Here is an 11,373-nt window from a genome sequence, read left to right as displayed (position 1 = left end):
TCTCACAAGCTTGGAGTAGGTGATAAGCTTTCCATTAAATCTTGAGAAGGGGAGAGAGTCTTCTTTACTTCACACATGAGATTGTGTGTGTGTGTGTATGTGATAATGCCTTGGAGTAGGTGATAAGATTTCCATTAAAGCTTGAGAAGGGGGGAGAGTCTTCTTTACTTCACACATGAGATTGTGTGCATGTGTGTATGATAATGCCTTGCAAAAATCAGCCCCCTCTCTCTCTTGGTCGACCCCTCTTGCTATTTGCTCATGCTCTACTCTCATTGGACCTCCCTAGGGCTAGCCAATGATAATTAAGCAGTATAAGTGATAGCCTTCTGACTTGTGTCCCCCTTTCCCCTTTTGTGAGAGCTTTATGCAATTAATAAATGCAACTAAACTCTCATTGGACCCCTTTGCCTCCTGGCCAATAGGAATCAGGCAAGCCATTGGGCTGCTGAATGCTCACTGGACCCCTTGGGAGACTGTCCAATAGTCTTCTAGAGAGCTTAATTCTCATTGGTTCTTTTATTAAGTGGTTTTAAATTAATTAAACTAGATTTACTCTAGCGTAATTCTCATTGGTTCACCTCCAATGCCATCCAATAGGAATTGGGTACAGCTTGTGGGCATATGGTCTAGGGAACTGACATGTGTCCCTCACTCCCTTTGTGTAAAGGGAGCTTTTGTGTGTGTGTGTGTGTGTGCGTGTGTGTGTGTGACTTTCTCTCTCATCCCCTACAAGCAAGTCTCGCCCCCTCCTATGTAGGGATTTGTAAAGACTTTTTGGACACACACAAAGCATCCAACTCCCCCCATGGTTGACCTTTGGACACAACTTTTGAATTTCGGAACCTTAGCATTTTGGAAGTCTTAATGGGCTGAACCTTAGGGTCTTTTTAGCCCATTGTTGCACATGGCCCTTTTGCAGATGGCCCCCCTTTGGATCCCTATTTTCCCTCCTTTGGATCCCTACTACGGCCAGTCTGCTAGCTTAACCCAATATTCTAGCTTTTTCTCCCCTGGCACTTCCCCATATTAAATGATCAGTTTAACATGAGAAAATCATTTAGGAGAATTAGATATTGATTATTATGATAGTGTCTTGGCCGGGTAAATGGGACCCGCGGATGCGTCTGAAAATTGGGCTAGTCTGGGTAGGCCTGATGCCGACGGGAAAAGGAGGAAAGGAAAAGGATCCATGGAGGGATCATGATAAGGGAGGAGGATGTGATTTAATTAAGGAACTCTTCCAAATGTTTGGTAAAAAGGAACCTTGGAAAGGCTAGGAACCTAAATGGGCTATTCCGCAATTGTCCTCGTCCAGCCGGACCTTTGCTCTTTTTCTCGGGATTATTGATTTAAAAGAAACCTAAAATAGATTATCTTTGAAGCCTTTCCCACACAAGATAAAGAAAAATAAGGATTGGCATCTGTGTAAAGGAGCTGCCTCCACACGTGGCAGAGGAGACAGGATACCCGAGTCCTGGGACGAGGATAGGGATATGCGTGGAGAAGTTTATATGATTGCTTGAAAGATAACTAGATAATTTTACTAATATAGAAAGGAAAAAGGAAGTAAAAATATTCTATAAAGGAAAAAGGTGGGAACGACCTGATAAATGCACGTTTGCAAGGGTATGCAGCAGTTTGCATGCTGCTTTTCAAATGCTTGAAATGTATTCTTGGTTCGACATGATTGGAATATTGTTTTCTAGTATCATAGTATTACCTTGGGAAGGTGCATTTATCAAACAGTTCGGTGGGTGAGTGGATTCCGGAGGGTTAATTGTTGGCCAGAAAGTTGAACCCAATTTTATGTTGTTCTAGAAGTAAAGTCAAGAGTGGGGGAAAGGGATTCCAATCTCCGGCGTGGGAGAAAAACTTGGAATTGAGGGATTTGTGTAGACTATAATACACTCACCTTAGGGGAATGGAATCCACGGCATGGGAGAAAAAGTTGGGATTGAGGGATTCGTGTAGACTATAATACACTCACCTTAGGAAAATGCATTGATGGTTGTGCTCGGTCATAACTGGGCAAAAAGCGTCAATGACCTTGAACCAAGGGTGAATTAGAGAACTCTCACCAGTTGACATTGGGAGGTTGAGTTCCAAGGAGGTGAATCACGATTGGGATGAGTTAAAGCATAATCATAAGGAATGCTATCTTCCCCTAGACTACTCCACCACTAAGATGAATGAGTTTCTTTCATGCAAGCTGAGGAATAGGTCCGTCGAAGTTTACTATGAGGAGTTTTTCCGGCTTTTATGATATGTTCCTCTCATGGCAAAGGAACACAATCTAAGTTGCTTCATCCTTGGACTTGGAGGAGATTTGGCTCCTAAAGTAGAGTACCTCCGAAATGTCTCACTCCCAGACGCTTTAATCCGGGCCAAGGCAAAGCATAAGATCCTTTTTAAGGGAGGCACCACAATTAATAGGAAGCGAGAATTTCCTTCTTACCACAGTCAGCCGTACCAAGTAAATAAAGTACCATTTATACCAAAGCCAGCTGCCCAACCCCAACCACCACCACATTTTGTTTGTGTGAACACCCTTCCAATCACACAAAGTGGAAGACAAATTCAATGCTACAAGTGCCTAGAGTTTGGTCATAAGAAGGCCAAATTCCCTAAAGGAAATGACTTCAGCCCCCATGTTAACCATCTGAATCCACTCAATCAAGGGGGACATTTCAAAAACCTTCAAACCAGAGGGAGAAATCAAGCAGAGGCAAGACCTAATCCTATGCCTCATCTTCGTGGACAAGATCAACCCAACAACCCACCTAGAGCATCAACCGTGAACTTCATTTTAGTAAAGGATGAAATGGAGGAGCAAGCCCATATCTATGCTGCCTTGATCCCAGTGGCCAAATCAACAATTCTCCATTCTTGAGACTAAGGGAGAGTATGAGGGTAAACCTCTTTCCTTTCTTATTGATTTTGGTAGCTCACATTCATTTCGAGTTCTACCAAACATCGAGCGAACTTATCCGAGCAAGCTCAAAACTGAGCAAAGTTATCAAGTGAGTTTGTCACGTACATATATAATCCTTTTCTAAAAAGAGATATCACAGAGAGAGAGAGAGAGAGAGAGAGAGAGAGAGAGAGAGAGAGAGAGAGCGAGAGAGAGAGAGATTTCTCCAAACCCAAACAATAAATGTTAGCACCATTGCTCCCCAATCATGATTATACAAATCTAGTCGTCCTTATACATGTCACCATTGCTTGCAAAAATATGTTTTTTTGGAACTTAAATATAGATCAATTGAATAGTTTAGTTCACAAAGATGGAAGATGCGACTCCTTTCCATTTTGGATCATTGTTTGGAAAAATCTAGCAGATGTCTAGAAGGCCATAATTTGTTTGCGACAAATTTCAATCTCTTTTGAGCTTGTGTCTACTCAAGACAAGGTGGTAAGGAAATCTTGCTAGTTGGATGTGGGAAAGGGTTGCATCGTATTAACATCGCATTTTTTTGCAGATGATAGAGACTTGCCAAACCAAGAGCTACCATGTATGTCCACTAGGAAGAGCGCTAATAAATGAGAGAAGATGCTCTCTCTCTCTCTCTCTCTCTTTAAAAAAAAAAAGACAGAAACAATATCACTATCACCGACTATTTTCATCATATACAAAACATCTTCAAAACAGAATGTTGAGCTTGGAGAATATCCAAGAAAAAAGTCTTTTCACTTTCAAGGACCAAAGCTAACTAGATCTACTTCGATCTTTGACTTATCTTTCTTCTCTTTCACTTCACCTTGCGTATTCTCCCACTTAAGTTTTAGTCCTCATCAAAACCAAGCCAACGTGTGAGCACAACCAAACTACCTTGTAGGATCTTCTCTCTCTCTCTCCCTCTCTCTCTCTCTCCCTCTCTCTCTCTCTCTCTCTCTCTCTCTCTCTCTCACACACACACACACACACACACACACACACACACAACTCTCCCATCCAAAATATAGTGCTAAGAGCTGATTGAAAACGCAAAACAACCAATTGAAGGGAGGGAAAGAATGATAAAATCCGGTTTGAAAATTCAAGAAAATAGAGTTTAATTGTAAAAAAGGCCGTTATTTTGAGATATTTCCTCTATGGATGTTTCTGAAATTGATTTTTCCCGAACACTGTTTGAAGCATGTGAACCGGTGCTCTCTCTCTCTCTCTCTCTCTCTCTCTCTCTCTCTCTCTCTCTCTCTGACACATTGAGCATACCTCATTAGAAGTATAACAAGCTAACATTTGTCCAAAAATGATTTGTGGAAAAAACCCAGCAGTAGTACCGTACAAAGTAAAACTTACTTTAGCAGCGCTACATTCCAGAGAGGCACCTACCTAAGATTAATTAAGCTAATTCTATGGAATATCAACATCCCCATTGTCAATCTCTGTTTGGAAATCCTTGAGATCCTTGCCATCCACAGAGCAACCCACAGAAACGCAGTACCGAGAATTTCTTTTACTGTGTCAGCAAGCTCCTTTGCCATTGAACGGGGACGCATGACACGGGCAATCTCGATCACATCATCGAGAGAAATGTTTCCATTGTGCTTAATGTTTTGCAATGTATAAGGAGAAGGAAGATGAATCTACAGGTCGAAAACCAGCTAAGAGCTCATGGAACACACTAGCATGGAGCAAAACCCTGTCGCCAATGCTAGGACTGAGGGGCAAGCAAAAGAAGAAGAAAAAGGCATCGAGTGCTGCAGCGGCTTGCATGGTCAGATTATTAGGATGAATTCTGACAATGCAATTATGAGAGTAGCCAGCAATCATGAGGAGCATCTGTAGTATAACAATGTCATAAATGAAAATGATGGCATCTTTGTTGTTTCTGTCTGTGGGCTTCATCATTGTGGTATTAATTATGCATTAATGGGAAGGAATCTGACTATCAGAGCTCGCCCTCTTCGAGATTAGGAAGGGAGATAATTGCTGCATGAAACTCAAAGTGGATTAACAAGGCCCTTAGTATTAATCATGAGCAGCTCCAGTTGTCTTCAGAGGCCGTGTTCACACCAAAGCACATGCGCCTACCACATCAATACTCGTTCTTGAGCAAGGATTATAGCATGTTTAGCTACTATTTTAGTCCCACGAGGAGCAGCTGCAACTGCAGCTGCAGCAATGCATTCATCTTCTTCCTATTTTGCTCGGGCTTGTTGAGGGATTTGATCACAAGGGAAGCACTAATTGCTCCCCTACTTCTAGTCCCGCTCCAGTTCAGCATCACCATTGAGGAAGCCACCCGTAAACTCCAGTAAACGATAGACATGAAGCTAAGTGATGCATGTTTTGCACCCATGATGAAGATGCAATGCTGATAAAGAAAGGGTAGTAAGAATATGAGGAGGTGATTTTTTTTCGTTGAATAAGAGGGGAGGTTGGAGCTGCCTCTTCATCAAGATTGGGCCTCTCGGTCTGTCGCCAAAGAAGGTAGGAGAGGACATCGCCAACGAGGCTGCCACAAGGACTAGAAGGCCCTATGCGTTATCGTCAAGCTCACTGTCCAGAATCGTCAAGCCAAGGTCACTATCGTCCCTTCCACTATCTGCAAGGTATCCAATTTGGGTGACATCTCTGCTGGTTTCCTCTCCTTTCTTTCTGCTACTTCTGCTTCTGCTCCCACAACCCTGCATTGCCCTCACTCACTCGGCTCTCTCTCTCTCTCTCTCTCTCTCTCTCTCTCTCTCAGGGTGTGCACATGCACAGCGTTAAGTCTACTCCCGGTCAAAAAGTGTTACAGGCCCACCAACACATTCGCACACCCGTATACTCCTTCAACGTCTTCCCCACCATTGCTATCGAATCGGACCCACATAGCATACTAACTGTTTGACACTAGTAGCTTACCGTTTGCGATGAAAACTTGCAGCTACAGAATGTTCTTCATTTTGAGGGCATGCAGTCCCGCCATCTTCAATCGGAGCTTGTCTGAGATTCAAGTTGTGCATGTGCGTCTAGCTGCAGTCGATGGAGGCCAAGATACCATCCCCCATTCATTCGGCTGCATGCTCTCTCTCTCTCTCTCTCTCTCAAAAAAAAACTCAACTCTCTCAAAGAGCGCGCGCCGGCGGCGCGCCCTTTGAGAGAGTTGAGTTTTTTCTTTTGAGAGAGAGAGAGAGAGAGAGATTCCTCCTCTGCGTAACATTTTGTGAAGCGAGGGACGATCTGCCGTGAAAGGGAGGTCGCCATGGCCATCGTTCCATCAAAGGCTCTGTTGTCATCCTCTCTCTCAACAACTACCGCTCCAGGAACATTTTGTGAAGCGAGGGACGATCTTCCGTGAATGGGAGGTCGCCATGGCCGCCATTGCATCGAAAGCTCTGTTGTCGTCCTCTCTCTCAACAACTACCGCTCCAGAGACTACCTCGCCCGACTGTTTCCGCCAGCAATTCTTGGGCAGGAGGGTTGTCTGGGCTGCGGGCCCCTCTGCTTCCTCCAAGCGCATGTCCTCACAACCACCGACAAGCCCGTGAATTAGGCTGACAGGCAGTTATGGTTTTCCTCCAATCAAAGTCTGAGCTATCTAGGTGGCAGCCTTCTTGGTGTATTCGGGTTCAATCCCTTGGGTTTGATGGACCTGGAGAGGCCTGGAGGCTTTACTGAACCTAATTGGTTGAGGTATGGAGAAATCATCAATGGAAGGTATGCAATGTTAGGTGCCGTTGGAGCTATCGCACCAGAGATCCTTGGCAAGGCTAGTCTCATCCCTCAAGAAACGGCTGTCGTATGGTGTAGGACTGGAGTGATCCCACCTCTAGGAAGCTACAACTAATACACGCTATTCATCCTTGAGATGGCCCTCATGGGCTTTGCTGAGGCGCACCGTAGAGCACAGGATTATTATAATCCTGGATCGATGGGAACGTGGTATTTCTTAGGTTTCAAGAAGGCTCTTGGAGACTCTGGAGACGGCTGCCTACCCCGGTGGTTTCTTCAACTTCCTTGGCTTCGGGAAGGATGAGAAGTCGATGAAGGAATTGAAGGTGAAAGGGATCAAAAATGGCAGGCTTGTGATGCTTGCTTTCCTAGGTTACTTTAGTCAAGCTTTGGTCACTGGCAAGGGTCCCTTCTAGAATCTATTTCCTTGGCCTCGGGAAGGATGATAAGTCGATGAAGGAATTGACGATGAAAGAGATAAAAAGTGGCAGGCTTGTGATTCTTGCTATCCTAGGTTACCTTATTCAAGCTTTGGTCACTGGCAAGGGTCCCTTCTAGAATCTACTTGACCATCTTGCAGACTTGGTCGGCAACAATCTCCCCACTAACCTCAAGATTTTGTGGTGATAGGAGTTGTTTGAAATTGCTCCCTTTTGTAAATATTGTGCTTTCAAACGGCTATGTTAGAGAGAGAGAGAGAGAGAGAGAGAGAGAGAGAGAGATCTCCACGACGAAGAGGAAGCAGAAGCAGTTGGGGTGTAAGCAGTCATGACGTTCAAGCGCCGCAACGCTGGACATAACAAGCACGGAAGAAGCTTGTGTGCCCAAGGACAAGGTTGTCAAGCAGTTTCTTGTAAGGAACATTGTTGAGCAAGCTGCTATACGAGATGTGCAAGATGCTTGCGTTTATTATGGGTACGTACTTCCCAAGCTTACGCCAAAATGTAGTATTGTGTTTCTTGCACCATTCACTCTCACATTGTCCGTGTGAGATCTCGCATAGCAAGAAGAGTTCGAGAGCCACCACACAGGTTTAGATGCAAGGAGGATATGTAGAACCAGAATCCACGTAGCAATGTTCCTGTTGTTAGGAAGTGAAGAGGTGTCTAATTAGTGCATAAGCCAGGAGAGGAAGAAGGCTCATGAATTTTGACTTCTATCATAAAACTCTTAGAAGACTCATGCTACGAGCATTGCCACTGTGATTGAAGCCATCAATTGAATGGACGTTGAGGGACTTTTGAGTCTTTTGGATGGGCTTGTATCTTATTTTTTGGAAATGTCTTTCTAAAATTTGAGAGATAGAGATAGAGAGAGAGAGAGAGAGAGAGAGAGAGAGAGAGAGAGAGAAAGAAAGAACCTGACTTGCTTCTGAGACTCTGAGAGTGCGTGACAGAGAGAAGCCCTGCGAGTGAACAAGAGACACGACACTGAAAATTCACTAAACTCGGCCTGAGAGTGAGTGACCAGTGCTCGAAAAAAACTTTTTTCCAAAAACTTGTCAAACCTACATGTTAGAAACAATAGAGGTAAACTAACTAAATCTGAAGGTTTTTACACTAATTTTTTTCAAATTTTGGAGGTTTTCTCACCTTCAACTATAAAATTCAAAGGTAAATCTCAAAATTTGTAGGTGGGGTTACATTAAACCTAGGTTTTTGTTGCACTAAACCTAGGTTTTTCTAGAGCACTGTGAGTGACTTATAGAGGTGGCGTTGAGTCTCTCTCTCTCTCTCTCTCTCTCTCTCTCTCTCTCTCTCTCTCTCACACACACACACACACACACACACACCCAAACTCTTTATCTTTGTTCTCGCCGAAAGATAGGACCAAGGTGATTGTGTGAAGGCATTGCATAAGAGATGATTGCCAAGTTGTTGCATGCAAGTGGTGATGATCGTTCATGTCGACAATATCTTATGATCTTCATCACCTCTCCCGTCCTTGGCCACAAAGTTCTTGTGATTGGGGCCTCTTCTTTTGCAACTCACCATGAAAACTCTAAAAGAGTCTATAGTCCATGAAAACTATTCTTTTCAAGTATGTGATGTGAAGGATATTTTCCTTTTCCTCTTCGTTTCTCAAGTTCATGATTATACGCTAAAATATCGTTTTTGCGAGCTAGACAAAATGAAGTCACTCGCCCAAAAAAATTATCTCCGATTTCACTAAGGTACAATCTGGCACCCAAGATTGTAAATAAACATTGTTCATATTGGCTCCAACCTACCAATACGATCTACCAAATCTAGTTCTTTATAACTTCCCTACAAGCACTTGCCATAATATTATGTATTGAGAAATCCTCCTCCCCCCTCCACAACATTGCTCGTGCACACACTTTTTTACTTGTCCAAGCATCTACCATGGCTTGAATATTGATGATCACAATCCGTGATTCACACGAGGGAGCATAACCTTGGATAATCAGGGAGTTAATATAAGGGTGGATGATTAATGTCTCCATAAGAAATTCTCTAGAAATTTAGAGACAATGATAGATAGATTGTAATATGTAATTTGATGCTAAATGTTTCTATTATGATTTAAGTTCTATGTATCTTGGGGGTTTTTCTCTTTTTTATGATTGCTCGGAAAGGTTTGTTTGGAGTTTCAAAATTCTCATCTTGCAGTCAACCATGGCTAGGCACATGACCATTTATGGACAACAAGGTGGCCATAAGATTGTTCTTATGTTCAACGATAGCATCTATGCACTTCTATCTCTTTTGTGACACAACATTATGAAATAATTAATGCATTCAATTTGCATCAATTAACTCTAATGGGAGAGCAGGTGAAGATAAAGGCTATTGAACTTGCTAGTGGTGAAAAAATCTTCCTTCTCAATCATGGCCAATGTCAATTCTAGAAGGTTCACATTTCTATTGAAAGCACACCAAGCATTGGAATGAAGGACACACTAGTAATAGTCCGATGGTCCCTCCAGAGTAGTTGGTGTACTAAATGCAATGCCTTCACAAAGCAGCCTACACATGGCACTCAAGCAAGCAAATTAGGATATCATTCAAGTTCAAGAGCTACCTATGCATTATGATGGACATGCGGCATTTGAGTTGCCATCTTTTGATCTATTTGTGCATGAACTTATGGCAATTGCAATATGTGAACTTACCATGGAGAAAAAGTTTGCACAAATAGATTTTTGGAATATGCTCAGCAAGATGGTTCACAGGCAAGGATATAACTGTGTATCAACGTGTATGTGAACACATTAAAGGAAGAGTATGGCTCTTTTGTTTGATACTATTTTAATGTGTGTGAACACATTAAAGGAAGAGTATGGCTCTTTTGTTTGAGACTATTTGAGGTGCAACATGGTTACTTTGTTACACTATACTCTATAGAGTAACTATTGAGATCTTAATCTAATAATTTTCATTGTTGTTGATGCTCGCTGGGTTTCTTGTCCGCTCAGAAGTACTCGCTTGAGGATTGGGATTCCTCATTCATTTCTGTCACCTAACACTGTAAAAAGATTGCAAGTCACCTCCAAAACCATAGGCCATAAGTTACAGGTTTCTCTAGCAACTATGATCCACTATTTTGACAAATGAACACATGATAGATCTATCTTTCCAACTAGAAGGTCACTCAATCCAACAAAGATTTAGAACCTAAAGATGGGCCGATTTGAAGGAATCCTAGGGATGTATTGACTGAGTAAAAATAAATCCAACATCCTTTGCAGTGAAGGAAGCATCTCTTTTTCAAACTCATAGGGTGAACAATTCTTAGTGCAAGGCAGAACAGGGAAAGCTTCCCTGAAGGTGGTCAAAGCCAGTCGTTTGGTTAAGGGGTTAAAGAAAGGATTGTCAATTTAGGTTATAAGACTCAATAAACCAGAGATTGAATCAAAAGAATCAAAGCCTGAATGGCTAAATGAATATCAAGATATTTTCCTAGAGGAATTGACAACTCTTCCACCACCTAGGGAATTAGTGCAAGAGATCGAGCTCACTCCTGATGCGCAACCAATAGCAAGGACTCCCTACAAGATGTCACCTTCCAAATCCATAGAGATGAAGAATCACTTGACTCATCTTTTGGAACAAGGTTTCATCAAACCCAGTGTCTCTCCTTGGGGGGCTCCTGTACTCTTCCAAAAGAAGAAAGATAGAACATTCAGACTTTGCATAGATTTTTGAGGCCTAAATCAGTGCACTGTCAAGAACAAGTATCCCTTGCCTCGCATAGATGGGCTACTTGATTGACTCGATCGTTCCAAATTTTTCACCAAGATTGATCTCAGGTCAGGCTATTACCAAGTTGGAAAAAAGGGAAGATATTCCAAAACCAGCTTTCAACACAAGGTTTGGGCATTATGACTTCATGGTCGTGCCTTTTTGCCTAACTAATGCCCCTGCCACATTTAACCATCTCATGACTGACCTCTTAGATGATTTTGTTCTAGTCTTCTTTGATGACATCCTTATATATTCAAAGACTAGAGAAGATCACGAACGGCATGTACGCCATGTCTTGGAGATTCTCACAAAAGCCCAACTCTATGTCAAGCGGAGCAAATGCTCTTTCTTTGTAGAGAAGGTTCTTTATTTGGGATACATAGTTTCAAAGGATGGTCTTTGTCTCGACCCAGCTAAGGTGGAAGCTGTAGTTCAGTGGCCCATTCCCAAGACTGTTTCAGAAGTACGGGGATTCCTTGGCCTCACATGATGGTGTAGAGT

At 42.7% G+C, this 11,373-nt stretch overlaps 2 pseudogenes; both read left to right on the top strand.

Annotated features, from left to right (window-relative positions):
* Positions 1-4,655: 4,655 nt before the first annotated feature.
* Positions 4,656-5,265, top strand: LOC147436881 (uncharacterized; annotated as a pseudogene).
* Positions 5,266-6,139: 874 nt separating this feature from the next.
* On the top strand, positions 6,140-7,393 carry LOC147436880 (chlorophyll a-b binding protein 8, chloroplastic-like; annotated as a pseudogene).
* The last annotated feature ends 3,980 nt before the right edge of the window (positions 7,394-11,373 follow it).

This window comes from Adiantum capillus-veneris, chromosome 17, assembly GCF_014529385.1.
Source record: "Adiantum capillus-veneris isolate H3 chromosome 17, ASM1452938v2, whole genome shotgun sequence".
Lineage (NCBI taxonomy): Eukaryota > Viridiplantae > Streptophyta > Polypodiopsida > Polypodiales > Pteridaceae > Adiantum > Adiantum capillus-veneris.
The sequence above is the reverse complement of the archived record's forward strand: the minus strand, read 5'-3'. Positions and strand labels throughout refer to the sequence as shown.